This window comes from Echeneis naucrates, chromosome 19 (genome assembly GCF_900963305.1).
Source record: "Echeneis naucrates chromosome 19, fEcheNa1.1, whole genome shotgun sequence".
In the NCBI taxonomy this organism is placed as follows: Eukaryota; Metazoa; Chordata; class Actinopteri; order Carangiformes; family Echeneidae; genus Echeneis; species Echeneis naucrates.
In genome coordinates, this window is record NC_042529.1 from 17353168 (window position 1) to 17374023 (window position 20856).

Here is a 20856-nt window from a genome sequence, read left to right on the forward strand (position 1 = left end):
GGGGAAGGGGGCGCGTACGCTTCCGAAACCAGGCAATCAACCCACAAAGATCAGCGACCACTCCTTGGACAGCCTGAGCGAGAACACTATGGACAGACCAAGTGTGGGAACCGTATGCTGGAGGGATAGAGCACATACGTTTCCTATACCAGCAGAAGCCCAAACACAAAAATTAATCAGCAGCACAAGCTGATACAAAAAGAAAAGCAACCACTGCACTATGGCCCTGACCCAAATCAGGGTTTTCAAGTTTAATTAACAGATTAACTTAACTAACTGGAGCGCTGACAAAAAGCAAACCATATGGTGGGGGAAGGCAGCGCACACACAGCCTGTACCAACAGAGACTGACAGACCACACTCACCCATGGATGAAATTATAAGCTACTGCTAACAGAGAATCCATCTTGGGCACCAGGACGCACTCACGCAACCCGCCAACAAAAGTAAGCAAGTGAAAAACGTCAGCTCAAGCGACTAAATTATATGTCGGGAGAAGGATGTGCGAACACAATCGTCACCAACAAGGAGTTAATAAGTAAAACAAAGTAAACTGCAAAAAACTAAGAATATAATCACCTTGTCCTGGGAGGGAAGTGATGACACTGGCTTACCAGTGAGAGAGCGTTGCGGCATCCCCGCGAGCCCAACACAAACTAATTTAACAGAGAGAGAGAGATTTCGCCGTCGCAGAACTACTCGCAACGGAATGAGGTACCTGTAGCGAAGCAGGCCGAATGCTTCCCAGTGCTTCCCAGAGCAAACTTCGCGGGAGGAAACGATCCTCAGGTGACACCGGAAGATATAGTCTCCTCTGGGTCATCCATAGGTCACAAGTGAAATTGTTGGTATACATACACAACATGACCCTGGTCCGGTAGGTCCTCGTGGGTATTTAGGTCATATAACCAGTTCTGACTAGTTGTGGAAATCAGGGTGTTTTTCCCCAAGCATAATGTGAGTGTCGTTGCTCCAAGCAGTACAATGTGTGCATGCATCGCAGGGTTGCATTATGTGCATGCATGTCATGTGTGTTCAAAGTTGCACATTGCATGGGTGTTGAGTGTGGGTCATGTCTGTTCAAAGGCGCATATTGCATGGGTGTTGAGTGTGGGTCAGGAAGTGATGGTGTATGTAGATTATGGTAGGTTTTCTCGCTTCTGAGCGACTATACCCTACATTCTCCTAAAAAACACCATGATATCTCGAGCTTCTTCTTTTCCAGTTAAGACCAACTGGAAGTTTTGGTGGTTCACTCAACCAGTCACCCACTAAAAAGGCCTCTCTTAGTAGAGGATAGCAATCCAAAGTCCACAGTTATTTTGTTCAGGGTGTCTATGTCTTTCTGATCTTTGAGGATCACCACCAAATGATCAGCATATGCTGACAACCTTAGGACAGTGTTACTGTTTGTCAAAGAAACACCAGAAATCTCAGCCCTCAATCTGTGTAGCAGAGGTTCAATTGATAAAGAAAACAACACTCCTGATAAGGAGCAACCTTGTCGTATACCTATATGCACCTTAAAAAGTGCGCACAAGCCTCCATTAATCTTACGTAAACTCTCAATGTCATAATATAGAACTTTTATCATTGTAATAAAACCAGAATTTAATCCAAAAGATTCTAAAACTTTCCATAAATACTGATGTTCAACACAATCCAATGCCTTCTCTTGATCCAATAGGAGAAGACCTAGTTTTTCCCTAGCAGCAAGAGTTTTAGAAAAGATTCGGCTGTCTATACACAGTATGGATAATGGGCGCCACTGTTTTAGGTTTTTCAGGTCACCCCTCTTGGGCACCAGGGTCAGGACTGCTCTTCTACAACTTTGAGGAAGTTTATCCTCTGGCACAATGGCATTCAACATCTCCAGAAAGTCCTCCCCTGTGACTGACCAAAACCCCTTGTAGAATTCAGTTGGGAAGCCATCAGTTCCAGGCGTCTGTCCATTCTGCATTCCCATCACAGCTGCATGCAGCTCCTCAAGAGTCAAAGCTTTAACAAGCTCATCAGCTCATCTTTTTTTAAGTTTGGGCAAATTATTAAGGAAGACATTATCCAAATCAGTATTTCCACCATTCTCACTTAAATAAATTGGAATAAAAATCTGTAGCAAGTTATTTTGATTTCAGATGGTCCTGTACATAATGCCCCTGACTCTGACTTTAGAGCATTTAAGTAGTATCCAAGTCAGAGATATTTTGAAAGCGTGATTGGACCAAAGCACCCTATACCTTTTTTTCCTGGAGATCTTTTAATTCTATTTTTTCGAAATATTGCTGATGGTTAGTAGAATCAGCCAAAGTCTGAAGTTTTAAAATTTCAGTTTCTAAGATATTTTGAGACATGGTTTGGTATCTAGTGACATTGAAAGTGTACTACTGACATAACGGTTTAATTTAAAATTTTCCAATGTCACAGCATTGTTGTAAGGAAGGAAAGTGTTTTTTCTCCATTCTAAAATTATACCAAAATTAAGACAAAACTTCCTTAAAGTGCTTTTCTTTTAAGACGGCAGTATTATAATGCCAAAAAGCATGTACCTCTTCTTTATGTTCATTTAAACCCCAATGGTCAGAAAAGCCTACTGGTAAAATTGAACAATTCTTTTAGCCACTGAAATAATGTTTGGGACTATAGAATCTATCAACTCTGGCTCGAGACAAGCAATTGTCATGGGAATGAGCCCATGTATATTGACTTTGATCACAATGAAAATTACGCCAAATGTCACTGAGATCAAATGTAGATATTAACTCAATAATTCGTCTTCTTGAAGGCATATGTGGTTCTAAATGATTCCCATCTAAATTTTGTTCAGTGCAATTAAAATCACCTCCAATAAGAAGGAATTCATTAGAATCACAATTCTTTAAGACATTACAGAAAGCATCCAAAAAAATCATTCTATCTACAGCCATTGTAGGCACATAAATACATATAAAAACATTGCAGTTATCCTCAAACTGTACTTCAAGAATTCTGTCCTTTAAAATATCTTCTACTTCATAAGAAATAGGTGGGCAATTGGGTATAATTGGGCGAATAATAAAGCAACTCCACCACTATTCGTGGTATTATGACTTAAAAATAGGTCTCTTAAATGCTTTTGCCCAGTCAGCAGCATTCATAACATCACTGTGTGTTTCTTGTAAGAAAATAACATCCATATTCTTCTGCCTCATTAGTTCAAACAATTCAGCCTTTTTCAAACTTTGTCTGGCGCCATTCATATTTAAAGATGGAACATGAATATCAGGCATAACGAAAAAAGAAAGAAAGATATACATGTGTGTCAAGTTATATTTGTCTTAGCTTCAATGCTTGCCTAAACTTGAGTAGGTACAGATGGCAACAGAGGACGTAGGTCAACTCCACACAATGTCTTTATTACTTTCAAACATGATGTACCTTAGCTTGAAAACCTTTAAAACAGAATAAACTAAATTCAGTCAAGAAACCCATAGTATGATGAACGCAAAACCATCTAAAATTTACTAAATTTACCTAAATTTACACATCAAACCCAGGTGCCACATAAATATTACATAAATTACCAAAATAATGTTGCTTAAACAAAAGTAACCTACCAGCAGCGTCTCTGTCGTCAACTGGGCAATGAGCGCTCATGCACTCTTTACAGCAGCAGCCTCATGCAGCTCATGAAGAAAGAAGCCACCTCCTTGACCTGGCTTAAATAACTTCCCCTCTCCTTCTCTACCTGCAGGATCTCTAACTGACTGCTCACCCTACTACCCTCTCCTGCTTCTGCACATATAACAAATAATAAACAGTTTTGACTTAACAATGTGCATCACAATAAGGAGAGGCTTAAGCATAATCATTATCAGCATTTAGTTTGGTCAGGAATTTACTGAGACGGAACCATTCTGTAGCAGCATAAAGGCCTTGCTTTTTGCATAACTTGGTCTTTTCAATGAATTGTTCAATGTCGGAGAAATACTGCTCTATACAAACTTTGGGTTTGTGTTTAGTTTTTTTGAGGAATGACTTAATGTCATCCACAGTGTATTCCTGATTTGAATAGCCACTTTTAGGAAGGCTACATGTTATGCTGCAATCAGAGGAATAATCATTTTTGCTCCCAGCATCATCAGTTTCGTTTGCGTCAGTGCACTCAGATTTTTTGGCAAATGTTTTACTAGGACTAGACCCCTTTCTCTTTTTCCCAGTAGGTTTTTTAAAAAGTATTTCATCAGCTTCCATCAGAGAATTTTCATCATCATCTTTAACTGTGTCACCCACAGAATCAGCTCCGCTCTGCGTATTTCACAAATCAGCTCTGTTCTGCATATTTTCAGAGTCAGTGGTGAATTGCGATTCTTGCGAATCACCGCTATTCTCCGTACCTTGTGAGCTCTCGCCAATCTCGATCGGCTTGTCACCCATTATTGTCTTGAACACTGCTGGAAGTCCCTGCTCCTCTTAATTCCTCTCTGCTTCAGCTTCTCCTGCACACGCCCCTCTGCTCAGTCCAGTTTTCCTGGACAAGATCTTAACAGATGTCCCACCTGGCCACATCCAAAACATTTCATTGACTTTGTGGTCACATAAATGGCATAATTAAAACCATCTGATTTTATGTTCAGAGTCATGTCAATTTTAGGATCTTTTAGACAGAACGTACGAAGTATATAGACAGAACACCTAAAAGACACATGTCTTAGAAGTGGCGAGGTAGTCGCAATGGAGATTTTCCTGATAGGTGATACTAACTTGCCATATCTACCTAGACTCTTAGCCAAAATGCCATCAGATATAAAGGGGGGTACATTGGACAAGATAACTTTTTTGGCCGGTGATCATAATGGTAAAACAGAAACAAAATCATCGTCAATTGTGACTCCATGCTCAATAAGGTAATGAGCCAGGGGCTCTGATCGCAGAAACAGAACAACCGCATTAGTCATGCGGGAGGCAGACAAAATATGCTCATGACCAATTATATCACCAACAGCTAAACTACACTTTTCAATGCTAGCTCTGGTGGGCATTTTAACTGCATGCTCCCGAGTTAGAAATTTTAAGTCCTCCATACCTGGGCTAGCCATGTTTCCATAGGTGGAAACAGACATCCAGGTAGATCAACAGAAACCACTATGTTCTTATCACAAGATGTAGCTATGATAGACTAACAGAATGAACACTAAGTATAACAAAACATGTAAAGGTAGAGAAAAAATAGAAAAACAGAATAGAGAAAACAATCGCTCATGGCACAGCGACCACATCCTCACTCACTCAGAACTTCTGTCCACTCACTCCACGCATGCATTCCAGAGAGAGAGCGAGACAGGCATGGGGTGGGGTGTAGTGTGGGGTGAGAATGGGAGCAGGAGAGGGGGACATCAGAAACAGGTGCAGGCAGGAACATGATGCTGCATGGAGTTCATGGAGATGAGCTGTAGTATGGAATTCATGAAGACATGGAAGCAGCAGGCGTTGCAGGAACATGGGGTGGCAATGAGTCAACACCTGCAGGCTGAGGACAGGGAGAGAGAGGAGAGGAGCTGCGAGAGACAGAGACTTCGGTCTCATGGTCAGTAAATGCAGTGCACATGCTTAGAACTGGGAGGAACAGGGATTTTTAAGAAGCGTGGTTATTGTCAGCGCATTCAAGGGGTGGGTGGGAGAGGGGTGCTCAGTCTTTCCCCCAGTAGCCTAGGCCTATAGCAGCATAGGCAAAGAGTAGAGGACTTTAACTTTTTAACTATAAGCTCTGTCATACAGGAAAGTTTTAAGCCTGGTCTTGAAAATTGCTAAAGAGTCCGCCCCCGGGAACAATACTAGAATTTGGTTCCATAGAAGAGGAGCCTGATAACTGAACGATCTGCCTCCAGATTTACTCTTGGAGACTCTAGGAACCACAAGTAAACCTCCATCTGGATAGCGAAGTGGCCTACTAGAGTAAGGATCTATGAGCTCTCTGAGATATGATGGAGCTTGGCCATTCAGAGCTTTATATGTTAAAAGACGGAATTTAAATTCTATTCAGAATTTTACCGGCAGCCAATGAAGAGCACCTAACACAGAGAGATTTTCTGATTTTCCTAATGTTTCTCAGGTGGAAGAAAGCTGCCCTACTGACTTGTTTTATGTGAGGGACAAAGGACATGTCCTGGTCAAAGGTTACTCCAAGGTTTCTTACAGTGGAGCTGGAAGCCAAAGTAATGCCATCCAGCTGATTAGATGTTTAGATAGCGTTGCTCTGAGGTGCTTAGGGATGAGTACAATAACCTCAGTTTTGTCAGACGTATTTGGTTTGCTACTGCTTTCTCAATGATTTTAGAAATGAATGGAAGGTTTGATATGGGCCTATAGTTTGCCAAAACATGTGGATCAAGATTAGGTATTTTAAGATGGGGTTTGATGATTGTGGTCTTAAGAGCCTGAGGTACATAACCCAAAGATAAGGTTGAATTAATCAGATCTAGAATGAACGGCTCAATTAAATAAAAGATCTCTTTAAAGAGTTGGTACTGGGTTTAATAGACAGGTTGATTATCTGGAAGATGAGATTATAGTAGCTAGCTCTGAGAGATTCAGAGGTGAGAATGATTCCAGATGTACAATATTCAGTAGAAGATTATTGTCTAATGTAGGTAAAAGCTGATGAATTCTCTGATTGTGAGAATTTTATCTGTAAAAAAGTCCTTAAAATCATCACTGCGGAGAGCTCTCTGTCAGTCTGACTACAGTGCTGAAGAGAAACCTGGGGTTGTTCTTGTTTTCTTCTATTAGTGCTGAGTAATATGAACTTCTAGCACTGCAGAGAGCTTTTTATATGTTAAGCTAACTTTCAGGGCTCAGCGAGACTCTTCCGACTTAATAGAACGCCAATTTCGTTCTAATTTCCTTGACGTCTGCTTTAAGGCACGAATTTGGGAATAATACCAGGGAGCCAGCGTCCTCTGTTTGATTGATTTTCTTTTTGATAGGGGCGGCATCGTCAAGATTTGAATGCAATGTGGCCATAGTGCTAATCACAAGGTCATCAACCTGTGTATGGGAGAAATCCTCATTTGAATTTAGACAGCCACAGTGTCTTCAGATAAACATCTTCTATAGCTGAATTATATGAATTATATTTTACACAATATTAATTTTTAAGGCGTAAATAATATAAAAGGTTTTCTGGGTGTGATGTTTTTCTGTAAACACTGTCACACAGGATATCAGTGTCAGTACAAGTACTTCTGTGAGAAAAACTGCAATGTCTATTGCAGCAACTGTAAACAGGCCCTGATTCAAAAAACCTACTGTGTCGATTGCAACAAATTCTGTGCAAATAGTCTATGTTATGAACGGCATTGCGAGTTAGGCATCCCAAAGCCGGAAGAGCAGTCAGCAATTGTCAGATCAATAAAAAATGCCCTAGATGTAAAATAATTTACTACATTTCGATCAAAGATCCTAAAATGCATAGTTGTGTTGTCAAGCTGTGTCGGATTTGTAAACAACTTAAAACCACTTGACCGCCGTGGGATAAGTTTAGAGCTCAGAGCTCTGTTCAGAGTTCAGTTCAGAGCTGTGACGTTGCTGCAGGAGAGGAAGATAAACGTGTTTGTTATATGCGTCAAAAACCACTCAAACCTGAACAAAAGATATATAAAAAAAAGTTGGTATTTTATGATTTTGAGACCACTCAAACCTGTGGAACTCATCTTCCCATGCTTGTAGCAGCTCAATCACCGGACAGGGAGCAACAGATCTGGAAAGGGCAAGATTGTGCCGTAATTTTCCTTCTCCATTACAAACTAAAACATCAGAAACGTACGACTTTCATTTCACACAATGGGAAAGGGTTTGATCATCACATCATTTTGAATGCCTGTGAGTCAAGGCAAGTCACCATTTGTCATAGCCCAGGGAAGTAAAATAAATCTGATTATTGACAATGACTTTGACCTTAAATTTATTGGCTCATTCTCATTCATTCCTATTCCACTCAGAGAATTCCTAAGGCGCTGGGTTGTAAAACTCAGCTTATAAAATGTTACTTCCTCCATAAATTCACTGATTATTCAAAAATTGGGTTTAAAGGGAGATACCCCCCACCCCAGATGCATGGGGTTGATGAAATTCCCCCTAAACAGAGAGACAATTTCTTTCAGTGGTATCAGACTATAAAAGATCAGGAATTTGACTATGATGCAGATTTAATAGCTTATAAACAATTTTCAAATGGCATGATGTTGAAGGCTGAGGGTGTGGACAAATTTCTTTTGAATTCATACAGACATGTTGTGACCCGTTTGATCACTTCAGCAGCACGGGCTGTTTTTCAGGCCAAATTCTTAAAACCTGAAACAATTGCAATTCCTTGCCCTAACAATTACAAAACAGACTTCAAGGCTTTCTCACATGCATCTATACAGTGGCTAGAGTTTGAGGCTTTCTTGCGTGGAATTTGAGACATGCTTTGAATGGCGATGAAGTAAAATTTGGTCGCTATTCTGATGATGCATATTCAGAGTTAGATGGAAATATAATTATCTTTGAGTATTTTGGCTGTTATTTTCATGGCTGCCCTGAATGTTTTAGCCCACATGATCAATCTCCTCTCACGGGCACTTGTTTTGGTGAACTGTACTCAGACACTATGAAGATGTTACAAATGGAATACAAGGTCCGATCCGTTGTGCTGACGTGGGAACATTATTGGAATTTTATGAAAAAAACGGACCCAATTGTTAAATCTTTCTTAGAGAGGTTTCAAGAACCAATTCCGATAGATCCTAGAGCCGCCTTATATGGAGCGTACAGCCGCTATCCGGAGTTGTTGGAGCAGATGAGCGTATAAATTACGTAGATTTTACCTCCTTGTATCCTTTTGTAAATGCACATCGCCATCACCCCTTAGGATATCCAATAATAATTCAAGGACATTGAAACTTTGGGTTGATGCATGCTAAAGTTTATCCTTTAGCATGCATTCTTTACCTTTACCTCCTTTACCTTCCCACGTAAGCTGTTTTTCCCTTTACTTCCTACAAGAAACGACAGAGGGAAATTGATTTTCACACAATGCTGTTCATGTGCATTCATGAACAATCATACTACAGCATGTACACATGATGTTGAAGAGAGGGCGCTTTGCGGTGTGTGGGTAACGGTCCAGCTAACTGAAGCATTGAGAAAAGGTTATGTTATGTTTCAAGACAAGTCAGACAAACTGTTGAAAGAATACATCTACACTTTCCTTAAACAGAAGCAAGAAGCCTGAGGCTGGAGTTGAAGACCTTTCAAGTCAACGGGCTTAGATCAGTGATTATAAAGAGAAACAGGATATTAAGCTTGATCCTCAGAAAATCGTGTACAATCCGGCAAAGTGAAGTGTACTCCAAGAACGTGTTCTGTACTGCGACACCAATTCTGTCATTTACACGTCCAGTCCCAGTGATAAATATAATCCCCCACTCGGTAATTATCTGGGAGATTTGACATCTGAATTAGAGCCTGGTGATTATATTTGTAACTGCTCAGCTGCGGGTCCAGAATCATACGCCTATCTAACAGAACGTGGCAAGGTGACTTTACGTGCTTAAGGGATTACACAAAATTATGAAAATTGTAAAAAAATTTACTTTGACACACTAACAGACCTGGTAGAGGGCGATCAAAGACTGTTACACCCGTCGTGAAATCCCTGCCTGATACAATAAAATTACATGTAACATGAAAACGTTTGAGCTCACTAATAAACTGTGTGTGATCAACTTTGCAGTTGTCTTTGATAAAAGGCGTCTTTTTGCAGATGGGAAAACATTACCATTTGGGTATTAATCGCTGGGGTGAAATACATTTCCAAAAAGACTGCATAGATTTATGATGGGGTGACCTGATGAGCTTTTAAGTTCTTCAGTTCTTTTGGGATAATATTATTATTATTCACCAACATCTATTCTGTATGATACTTCAGTATGTATTCTGTATCATCATTCAGCATCATGATATATTTGCTCTATCAAAAAAGTCCTTCTTCATTTATCATCTTCTGTCATCCTTTTCAGCCAGGGATCTATGCAAATAAAATTAGCATTTGCAGTTATCTAAGTCCTCTGTTTACAGAAACAGTGGATGCGGAACAGGAAGAAGTGTATTGTGACCCTCGCTTCCAGCTCCCATTCACAGCACTCCCTGTAGGAGCAAGTGGGAATGGCAAATCATTCTTTGTAAAACACTTACTCCAAAATATGGAGCATACTCTTACTAGACTACCTGATCGGATAATCTGGTCCTACTCCTCCTATCAGCCTTTGTATGAGGAATTAGCAAGAAATGTGAAAATTAAATTTATTGAAGGAATCCCTAGATCTTTGACGGATGAAAATATTTTTCCATCAAACCAGCACAATCTTTTAGTTGTTGATGACTGGATACTGGGTCCAACCATGATGAATTAATGAAGGCATTTACAATGTACAGACATCATTGAAAATTATCAGTAATCTTTCTAGTTCAAAACTTGTTTCATCAAGGGAAGTAGTATAGCAGAACAATCATTTTAAACACAAATTATATCGTCCTCTTCAAATCCCCGCGTGATAAATTGCAACAAATGTTCCCTGGAGGAAGAGAATATTTTCTACAGATTTTTAATGATGCAACCAAAGCCGCATATTCATATTTAATTGTGGACTTAAGACCTGAATGCCTAGAACATTACCAACTGTAAAGCGGGATACTCCCTCACCAGTGGCCTGTCGTTTACCAGTATAAAAAGTGATTTAAAAATGACAATACGAATGAAAAGAATTATTCCCATATTAATAGCTTTGCTCTCTCTAAAACCAAAGGAGAGATGAAGCTTTCTATGTCATGGCTCTGAAGATGTCACTCTTTGATATTGTTCTGAATGTGTTGAAAGGAAATGTACCTCTGACCCCTGAACAGTACAGAAAATTTTATAAACTTGTTGCTAACTGCAACACTGGCGAAAAATATAAGGTAAGGTAAGGTGTTGACACAGTCCGGCGGTTTCCTCCTCCCGTTATTATGGAATGCAATTCCAATGCAGGGTTAGGGTTAGACATATAGACATATAACTACACGCAACGTGAGCGGGCAGGGGCTGTCATGCAATCATTTAACCCTCATGTTGTCCTGCAGGTCAAAAATGACTCACCACCATGTTTAGCTGCAAAAAAAAAAAAACCCATATAACACTCTTTTTTCAACTTGAAATTTTATGACTTTTCCTAAAGCTCCCCAACATTTAAAAAAGTGATTCTGGTTTTGTTTACATTTCCATATGGGCTGTACACCACTAGGGTCATAAGATTGTCTTACGGGCCATTTTTGACCCATATGTTATAAAAGCATTTACATGACACAAACTCCCTCTAACACATACACACACGCACAACAAAGAAACTGGATTCCTATTGATGTACGAATTGAACTTGAATTTGCACCTGCACCTCTGACCTGCCGCTAATTCCTCACATCACACAAGATCCCAGACAAAACAACAAAAATATAATGTAAAAGAAATTGAGTGGAGAGGATATAAAGATACCCCTGAGCAAAGAACCCCCAGTTGGTTCCTTGCTGAAGCCATGAGTGGACATTTCACTGTCCTGCAGGTCCTGGACCAGATTTTTTCAGCGGTTCAGGATGAGCAAGAACACTATGATGTGGAAGAAGAGGTATCTGAAGAAGAAGATGAGAAGGAATACAACATAGACCATGAAGCCTCTTCAGATGAAGAAGAAATGACCCCAGCTGATAGAAAGACATTTTTGTCCAAGAACAGTAAAATAACATGGTCCTCATCAACACCCAGGATGCACCCCAGGAAAAGCTGCATCACAAAACATAATTAGGATGACCCCAGGGCCAACAAGATATTCAGCTACCCATGCCAAGGACATCTCCACTTTCCTCCTGTTCATCACACCAGCCATTGAAAAGATCACAAAGGAAATGACAAATTTGGAGGGTTCCCGAAAATATGGAGACAACCATGGATCAGACTAACTTGCATGTAGACTTGCATGCATGGAATATGCAAGTCTACACCGAGACACTGCCCAGTGGAGCACCAGAGAAGAACCAGGGGATGCGTGTTTTACTTGATTTGACAGTTGGACTGAGGGGGCACAACGTCACATGTGACAACTTTTTCACCTCCTATGAACTCGGCCAGCAGCTCCTAAAAAGGAAAATTACCATGGTTGGCACTGTTCAGAAAAACAAGCCTGAACTCCCCCCTGCACTCCTCGCAACAACAGGGAGAGTGGTCTTCTCAACAAAGTTTGCCTTCACCCCCACCACCACTGTTGTTTCTTACCTCCCAAAAAAGAACAAGAATGTGGTCCTGCTGAGTACAAGGCAGCTGAAATCACTGATCGTGAAGACAGGAAGCCAGCCATCATCCTGGACTACAACCGCACTAAAGGGGGTGTGGACAACCTTGACAAGGTTATTGGAACCTACAGCTGCAGAGGGATGACTGCACGTTGGCCCCTGGTCATCTTCCACAACAGCCTTGATGTTTCATCATACAATGCCTTTGTGATATGGCAGATGATCCACCCAACCGCTATGGCTGAGAGGAAGAACAGGAGGAGGATCTTCCTGGAGCAGTTGGGAAAGGCTCTTGTCACCCCATGCATCACAAGAAGGGAGCACCACTGCACAGAAGCCTCTGCAGCAATTATGAGAGCTGAATCTTGTTCTGAGCCACCTGAGGCTGCAGCTGGGTCAGGCAAGAGAAAAAGATGCAATTTCTGCCCATGGAAGAAGGACTGCAAGATGAAAGTTGTGTGCTACACGTGTGAGAAATACGTCTGCAAAGCCCATTCTCACGTTTGCACATACTGTCCCACATGTGCTAATGTTCAATGTTAAGCAACCTTTCGCTGTTTTGTTATTAGACAAGAGAAGAGAGAAGAGATGTATTTGATAATTCACTTTCTAAAGAATATTAACAAAGAATAAACAGTTGTCACAACAGAAAGCGCAGTGCGAGTGCGTTGCAGGGAGGACCCAAATGCAGGAGCCGGAAAACCAGGTAGGTGACAATGAAAAACACTTTACTAATGAACGGACAGAGCAGGAACAGAATCTGGCAAAGAACTGACAAGGACTAGACAGGGCATGGACAAGGCAAGGACAAAATGACAGGGCAAACAACAATGATCCGACAAGGACTAGACCGAAAACAGGACTTAAATACACAGTGCTAGGCAAGACACAGGTGATCCACATTAGGGCAGGGAAGACAATCAACATGGGACACAACCAGGAAGTGACATAACGGGGAACACGAAGGAACCAGGACTACAAAATAAAACAGGAAGTTACATGGACAGAACACTAAACACCAGAATTAACTCAAAACCTGACAACAGTTGGAAAAGTTCCATACTGTTGACTGTTATTTTTCCTTTCAATAAAATTAATTCAATCGTAATTTCTTCAAATTGATATAATAGTAATAATAAACCTTTACTGTATAAAAACTATTATGACAGTTGGCTTGTGGTAAAATAAAAAAAAAAAGAATGAATGAAAAAAATTATAATCATATTCACCAGTGAACATCTTTTTTCAGTTAGAAAAAAATATATGATAGAATTGACTAAAATTTAGTTAATTTGATAAATAACAGGATGTTTCATCATTCAACATAGATATTGGATTTAAAATTCAATTAAGCTGCTTTACTTTAGGGCTTTGGTGAAAGCGGGTCAGTTTTGACCCATAGGACAAGGGGAGTATACAGAATGTTAAGACCGCACAAGGGCTAATAAAATATACATGATATCCCTACATTTTAGATAATATAGGGAAAAACGCTTTTTATGATGGAATCGTTCAGGCGAGATAATTGTCCAGGACAAGACTATTGAAGGCGCTCATATTTTGGATTCAAACCAACGGTTCCATGCACGAACCGTACCTTGCAAGTGGGATGTATTTTTAAAAACGATTTCCGAATTACATATACCAATTACAACTGTTACAAATACTCATTCAGCAATTACGGCTTAAACCATCCAAAACCTTGAACGAACCAGTTCCTCAGATAAGACGGAGTAGGAGCAAACGCTGAAAAAAATCCCCTTTGCCGACATCACCATTAGACATGGATTACAACAGGACACCTGCTAAATTGCCGGCAGTCTCTGAATAGCGACTGTCTACACCGATCCCCTCCAAATAGCTGGAATTCAGTCGATAAAAATGAATTCATGCAAATCGTGTTTTTTTTTTTTTTTCTTTTATCAATTAATGATTTATTGAAATATATGTGAGAAAGAGTATTCATTCGGAACAAATATAGCTGTCATTATATAGTTTTAAAGTGCATGCTTTCTGATTACATGTTTTAGCACGTGATATACATTTAGCATATTTCTAACTCTAACCCTAACCCTAACCCATTTCTTGACAAGAGCGTCATTCTATTTTAAATTATCAGAATACAGTCTCATTACTTCTTGAAAAGAAAGTCCTTTAAAGTGCTGGCAGAGGAAGAATATAACAAGGGCGCCGCATGTTGCAGAATTATCGTCTTGAACTTGGAGTTTGTTGTAATGTATTTCATGAGAATTCCTTGTTAGGAAGGTTATAAAACTTTCAGGATAGAATATAAAATCTGGTCCATGACCATAACTGTCGCAGAAGCTTGATTTGTCCTGTTCACCTTCAATGATCATCCCCACCCAGTGTTCGCCCTCCCGGGTTTGATCATAGGTGTTAACGACTAGATAGCACAGTCGTTTAAAAATCTTTGCCAGTAGTAAATCACTAGGCCAAACACCTCCAAATGACTTGCCTTAGATAGGTCTCAGGATAGATTCTATTTGATGATTGTTCATCTTGCTAGTTTTAACAGTCGATCAGAACTTGCTTCGACGCGTCGAGTTCATTTCTATAATGCTGTCATAACAGGCATAGACAATCAAAGTCATAGTTCTCGGTAACGCCACTTTGAATCTTAAATCCAGACAGCAGGTGCCATGTACTGACAGTGAGAGAGCTTCACTGTCCATTTCATCATCGCTCGAGAGATTGAAGTAACCGTTTTCAAAGTTTTCAAGGTCAATGCAGAGTGGAGAGTCTCTGATGTGTCTGTTTAGAGGTTGTAAAATTCCTGAACACTCTGATGTGTATTGAAACGTGGCTGGTAGAGTTTTGACGGAATAAAACGTGAATTTACACTGAGAGAGAGGTATTCAAGGTTTGCATGTTGGAGCTTGAAAGGATTCAGTTCCTTTGCTCCAACAAATGCCCTGTGGTTGACAATTCCTGCAACAATATATTTCGGAAGCCTACTGAGATATAAGTTGTCCTGTAAAAACACACGCGACTGGACAGGGATACTATAATTCTTAACCACCACGCAGCTTATTGGGTAAATGGCATTGGATTTCATTAGAGCGGCTGAATGGCCCAGCATGACATCTGGTGAGACTTACACCTTTTTCACAAAAAGGCTCATGCTCAGAATGTTTAAATTGTACTCATTCGCTACAGCTGACATCAATGTAAAAGCACTTTTACCCTTTACAAGTTTCAAATGTACATCCACATTGTTTAGCAGGAAATAAAATGTCAGTATGTAGCGGTCTGATTAACTCGAATGGGCATGAAGTACGATCGAAGCTTGCGCACTTGACAAGACCTTCATTGGAAGAATTAGCCCCCATCTACATCTACATCTTTGCACCACAGACCAGCCGAAAACTGACTCTACAATATTTCTTGAGAAAAACTGAAGAGGCTTTCAATAATAGATCTCTAAGGATGTGTTGTGGATGTCGAGCTAATGAGAACATCATTCAGAGTGATGTTTTGCCTCTTATCCAAGGGGCTTCATCAGTTCATGTTGGTTGGTCTACTAGCCGCACTAGTCTGACCAAGGCAGTGGAGAAGGACCCAGATATTTGGCTTCTGTGAGTGTGTTCACTAAAAAGAATCTGTGAAAATCCTGGTTTCAATTGGCCATTGTGGTGGTCATATGTGATTTTTATTTTTATTTTTATTTAGAGGGTACTGTATTATTCCGCAATCATCATTTGCAAGATTAGTGGCATCGGCCTTTGTAATCTTAAGGCGTAGATAGAGTAGTGTCGAATTTAGGTCTAGATAGAAACTTCCACTTCCAGGTATCAGGAAATCCAACACTTCTTGATCAGCGACTGTGTTTAACGGATGAACCTCTACATAATTGGTCTGATCAATAGATAGCTGTGTCATTGGTGGTGCAAAGAGATCAAGCTCTGATTTTGTGTACTCTAACGAGAGGCAATGTGTGAGAGACATGTTCAAAATATATTTCTGCCCCCCAGTTGGCTTTTAACTTTTTGGTGTATTTTCGCTGAGGTTTTACGCTTTTTGTCTGATAATGTGCCTCAAGATCTTTTCCTCTTCCACGTGCTAATTGCGGTATCAAAATCGCTCCTGAAGGAGGTTGATAACGCTCAACTAGAGGAACCAAAAGGGGAAAACAAGAACACTCCGTAGGGAGGAAAAAACCTGACTAATAAAACTAAAGAAAACTCACTCACGCAACTAAGCGGAGGAACAAAGGAAATTCTATAAAACCTTACTGAAACTCAAAATCACTCTTATTAAGGAAAACACAAAAGCTATATGAACATTACTCTATCCAAAATGAATCTACAAACAAAAAGTCACTCATACAGAGGAAACACAAAAGGCTATGGAAACTAAACTAGGGTATGGAAACTACAAACAAAAATTCACTCAATCAAGGACCAAAAGCTTACACAAAGAATCGAGGACTGTGACATGGACATAGCAGTGGTGTGGGACATGAATCGACGACACACTGGCACAAGACAAGGGGAAACCAGACTATTTAAGATGTGGGGGAAATGGGGAAGAGGTGGAAACGATGGTAATCAGGCAGACGCACAGGATACATGAGGAAGGGCAAGTGTTCTGAAATGAGAGGAGAGTTAGGAATTTCAAAATAAAACAGGAAATTACAAGACAAAATAAAACCAAGACGAGACAACCTCACCACAGTGTGACAGAGGGTTCTGTGCATAGGAATGGCCTATTACCTCATTACCATTTTCTGAACTCACAATATTATTCCATGTGTGACAGTACATTATGTCAGCTCATGCCACCTCATAAGGTCTTTGTAATTCTATAGGCTGTGATAGTGTTATAGTATAATTTGAGCTGTCATTGTCCGGGAAAATGTTGTGACACACGTTGGATGGCAGTGTTACATAGAAAGACTGTTGCTGCTCCTTTATTCAGTCTTTCGGACTTTCTTGTTTTTCTTCTTCCTGAGCTCTACGACCCCTTTAGCGGGCTGCCAGGAGTCAAACCTACGAGGCCATCCTTGCCAGTGGACTAAAACAACCATTTTTAATTTTCTTGTCTAAAATTTTTTCTATACGAAAAAGAATGTCAGACGTGATTCTCACTTTGTGCAATTCTTCTTCAGAGAATGACCCTTTCAGAATTTCACCTCTTATATCCCTTAATTTATAAACAGGAGGGACACTAGGGATACATTTGTTCACTATAAAATATTCATCTGTGAATGACTGCTCATACATTTTATCGAATACACCACGGTATTTCGAAATCCACACAATGTCCCCCACTTTGAATTTAAATACAACGGGCTTAGTGGTCCGAGGTAGTGTGCCATTTAAATTTTCAAACACTTGCGAGGTCTTGCTAGGAGTTACCTCAGCAGGTTTCATTTTTATACTGCTGTGATAACTATTGTTATAGCTATCAAGCAAATCCTGAATTACATCAATTTATCTACGAGTGATTTTTGCAGTGAAAAACCGCCTGTCAGGCCGAGACTCAGACAGGACTCAGATGCAGAGGCTGCAGATGCAGATGCAAGACACAGACTTTATTCTTGGCAGCAATGATCTCAGTACTGAGTAATAAAAGGAAACAGGGCTATGTAACATTAACTTAAGGGATGTCACTAGGTTCTAAATCGCTAGAAAATAAGGAGCTAAGGTATGAAATTTACAAACAAAAATTCACTCAATCGAGGACCAAAGGCTTACACAAGGAGTCGAGGGCTGTAGCATAGACATAGCAGTGGTGTGGGACATGGACAACGACACACTGGCACAAGACAAGGGGAAACCAGACTATTTAAGATGTGGGGGACACGGGGAACAAGTGGAGACAATGGTAATCAGGGAGACGCACAGGTGATACATGAAGAAGGGCAAGTGCTCTGAAAAGAGAAAAGAGTTAGAAATTTCAAAATAAAACAGGAAATGACAAGACAAAATTAAACCAAGACAAGACAACCTCACCACGGTGTGACACCGCCACATTTTTGTCTTCAAGGTGCAATTTAAGCATTCGACTACTGAGGCTTTCAGATCACTTCCTGTTGCAAAGTGTTGAATGTTGTGTTTCTTCATCAGTTTTTCAAAGACGCAATTAAAAAATAATTTTCCTCCATCCATTTAAATTTTAACAGATATATCGTTCTCGTCTAAAACTGAAGCAAAAGCCGTTGCAACTTCAGACGCTGTCTTATTTTTCAGTGGTCTTGCATAAGCCTTCTTTGAAAATACATCTATTACTGTAAGCAGGAATTTAAACTGATCATTGTCTTTAGACAGAGAACTCATATCACAAAGATCCGCTTGAAATTGATACAAAGGATGGGGGACAAAAACACAATTTCTAGCATTTTACAAAAAACCAAAAGATTTTCTCAATAATTGAAGCACGTGTGCACGCATATATTCAATAGATGATCAACATCAACTCTATGTCCATTCTTCAGTTTAAATGCTGCCACATCCACTACAAAGGTATAAGCTTTGAAGGACTCTTCTCTCTCACAATGACTGACAGTCTTTCAAAATGGACTAAATCTTCTGTATCAACATTCCCACTTGTTTTAAAAGTGAACGGTCTACTAGTTTAGGAAATGCTTGAAAATGATAATTCCCCATTTTGATGGATTAACCGATCCAAAATCTTCCCTTTCCTTATCCCCCACTACGTATGTTTCTGTGATCTCTTCAAACCTTCTCCAAAATGTTTTCTTCAGCCTTCAAATCATAAAGGAAAGCATCTGCTACTCCCCCACTCTAGCCTCTTCTATGTCTAACCCAGTTATCTCCATACACTAACCATATACTTGAGAGCTGGGAAAAAACCTCCTTTAAGAGGCAGAAACCTCAGTCAGAACCAGGCTCGGGGGTGCAGCCATCTGCGGTGAGGGAGGGAGGGAAGGAGGGAGAGAGAGAGAGAGAAAGAGAGCAGGAGGAGGGAATGCAGGACCATATGATGCAAATTGGGTGAAATTGCTAACCAGGTGCCCATATTTTTGTGAAGAATGTTACCTTTAATTGATTTAATCTTATCTTAATTTTAATTTGATATAAATTACTAAAAAAAATGAAACTACAAAAATTAAATACTGTTACAAACATTCCTTTATTGGTCATGAAATGTTAAGTTGACTTTTAACACTATAAAACTGGCCAACAAGTACACAATTTATAAAAATGTATTTTACATGATCTCCATTAAGAAATATAAAGATCATAAACACCATTTAAAGATTTTTTTTTTTTACAACTACTACTGTAGATGTAAAACTGTGACTCAAGGCATACCTCTAGCAACTTTTTTAGGTGATGCTGGAATTTCAGCCGTGGCCCAATAAAAGGAAAAGTCAAGGTGAAGCAGTTTCCATCCAACAGAAAGAAAGAGTTTATCTGTTGAGCTGCAAAATACAACATGACATACACTAAAACCAAACAAACCAAATTTAGTTTTAATGTTTTAAATGTATTAGTTCATTCATTAAACAAACTGCCATTGATGACGTTGTTTTAAACATGATTACATACCTTCGAAAGTTGGATCAACTCTGCCAGGTTCCACTCATGAAGCTTCTCCTTGGCAAACACGTCTAAACATTTTTAGGGCCATTCTCACAGAAATGTAACTTACAGTGCCAGAATTCCAACACAACTTGCCATAAATGTTTAATCAAAAGTTTGATCATCTTTCATATATTTATTCTGTTAAGATGTTCTATATGAATTCAATGTGTTAATCAATTAGCTTACAAATACGTATGGCAAAACACAATTGACCTTTCACAAAGCCCGCGCCCAAAACAGTTATTGTCCAATCATAAATCTTAGCAACCGTTACTATGTATCATCAGCTCTTTTCCGCTTGCCATGCTGGGGGATGGAGGCACCAACTGAGGCGTGCCCGTCAACTGCGGAAGAGGTTTTAAGGTTATTATTTGGGCTAAAATAAGTCCGCAAGCCATTGGTTAACCTGATATTAAAATGAGACAAAGCTAGCATCCTTTGAAAATTGACCTTTCACAAAGCCTGCCCCAAAACGGTCATTGTCCAATCATAAATCCAGCAACCATTACTATGTAAACAAGGTCCATCAAGCTGCGGATCTGCGGATCTCCGATAAGCAAAATGATGAATCGATGTGCTTATGGCGTATATAAATCTGATAGTAAGTACCCCGAGAGTTTGGCTGGGGGAGTTGTTTTTTTTGCCTTCCCAAAACTGAAAACACAACAGCAATGCCTGCAATGGATCAAGCAGTGTGGAAGGCCCCACATTTTCTGAATGGACAGCCTACTCCAGAGTATCCCAACTCTGTACTTACTGTAACGTCACAAGTGCCGAAACAGACTAGGGATCAGATAGGAGGCTGTCAAAAGCCACCCAAAAAATGGTAACGCTTTACTTCATTTTGAACTCGAATTCTTACACATGCTACCAAGCTGTCATCGGCAGTGCTGGTGAATAAAATTTTATTTATAAACTTCTACCACCACCCAAATCACTTTTTGGCCTG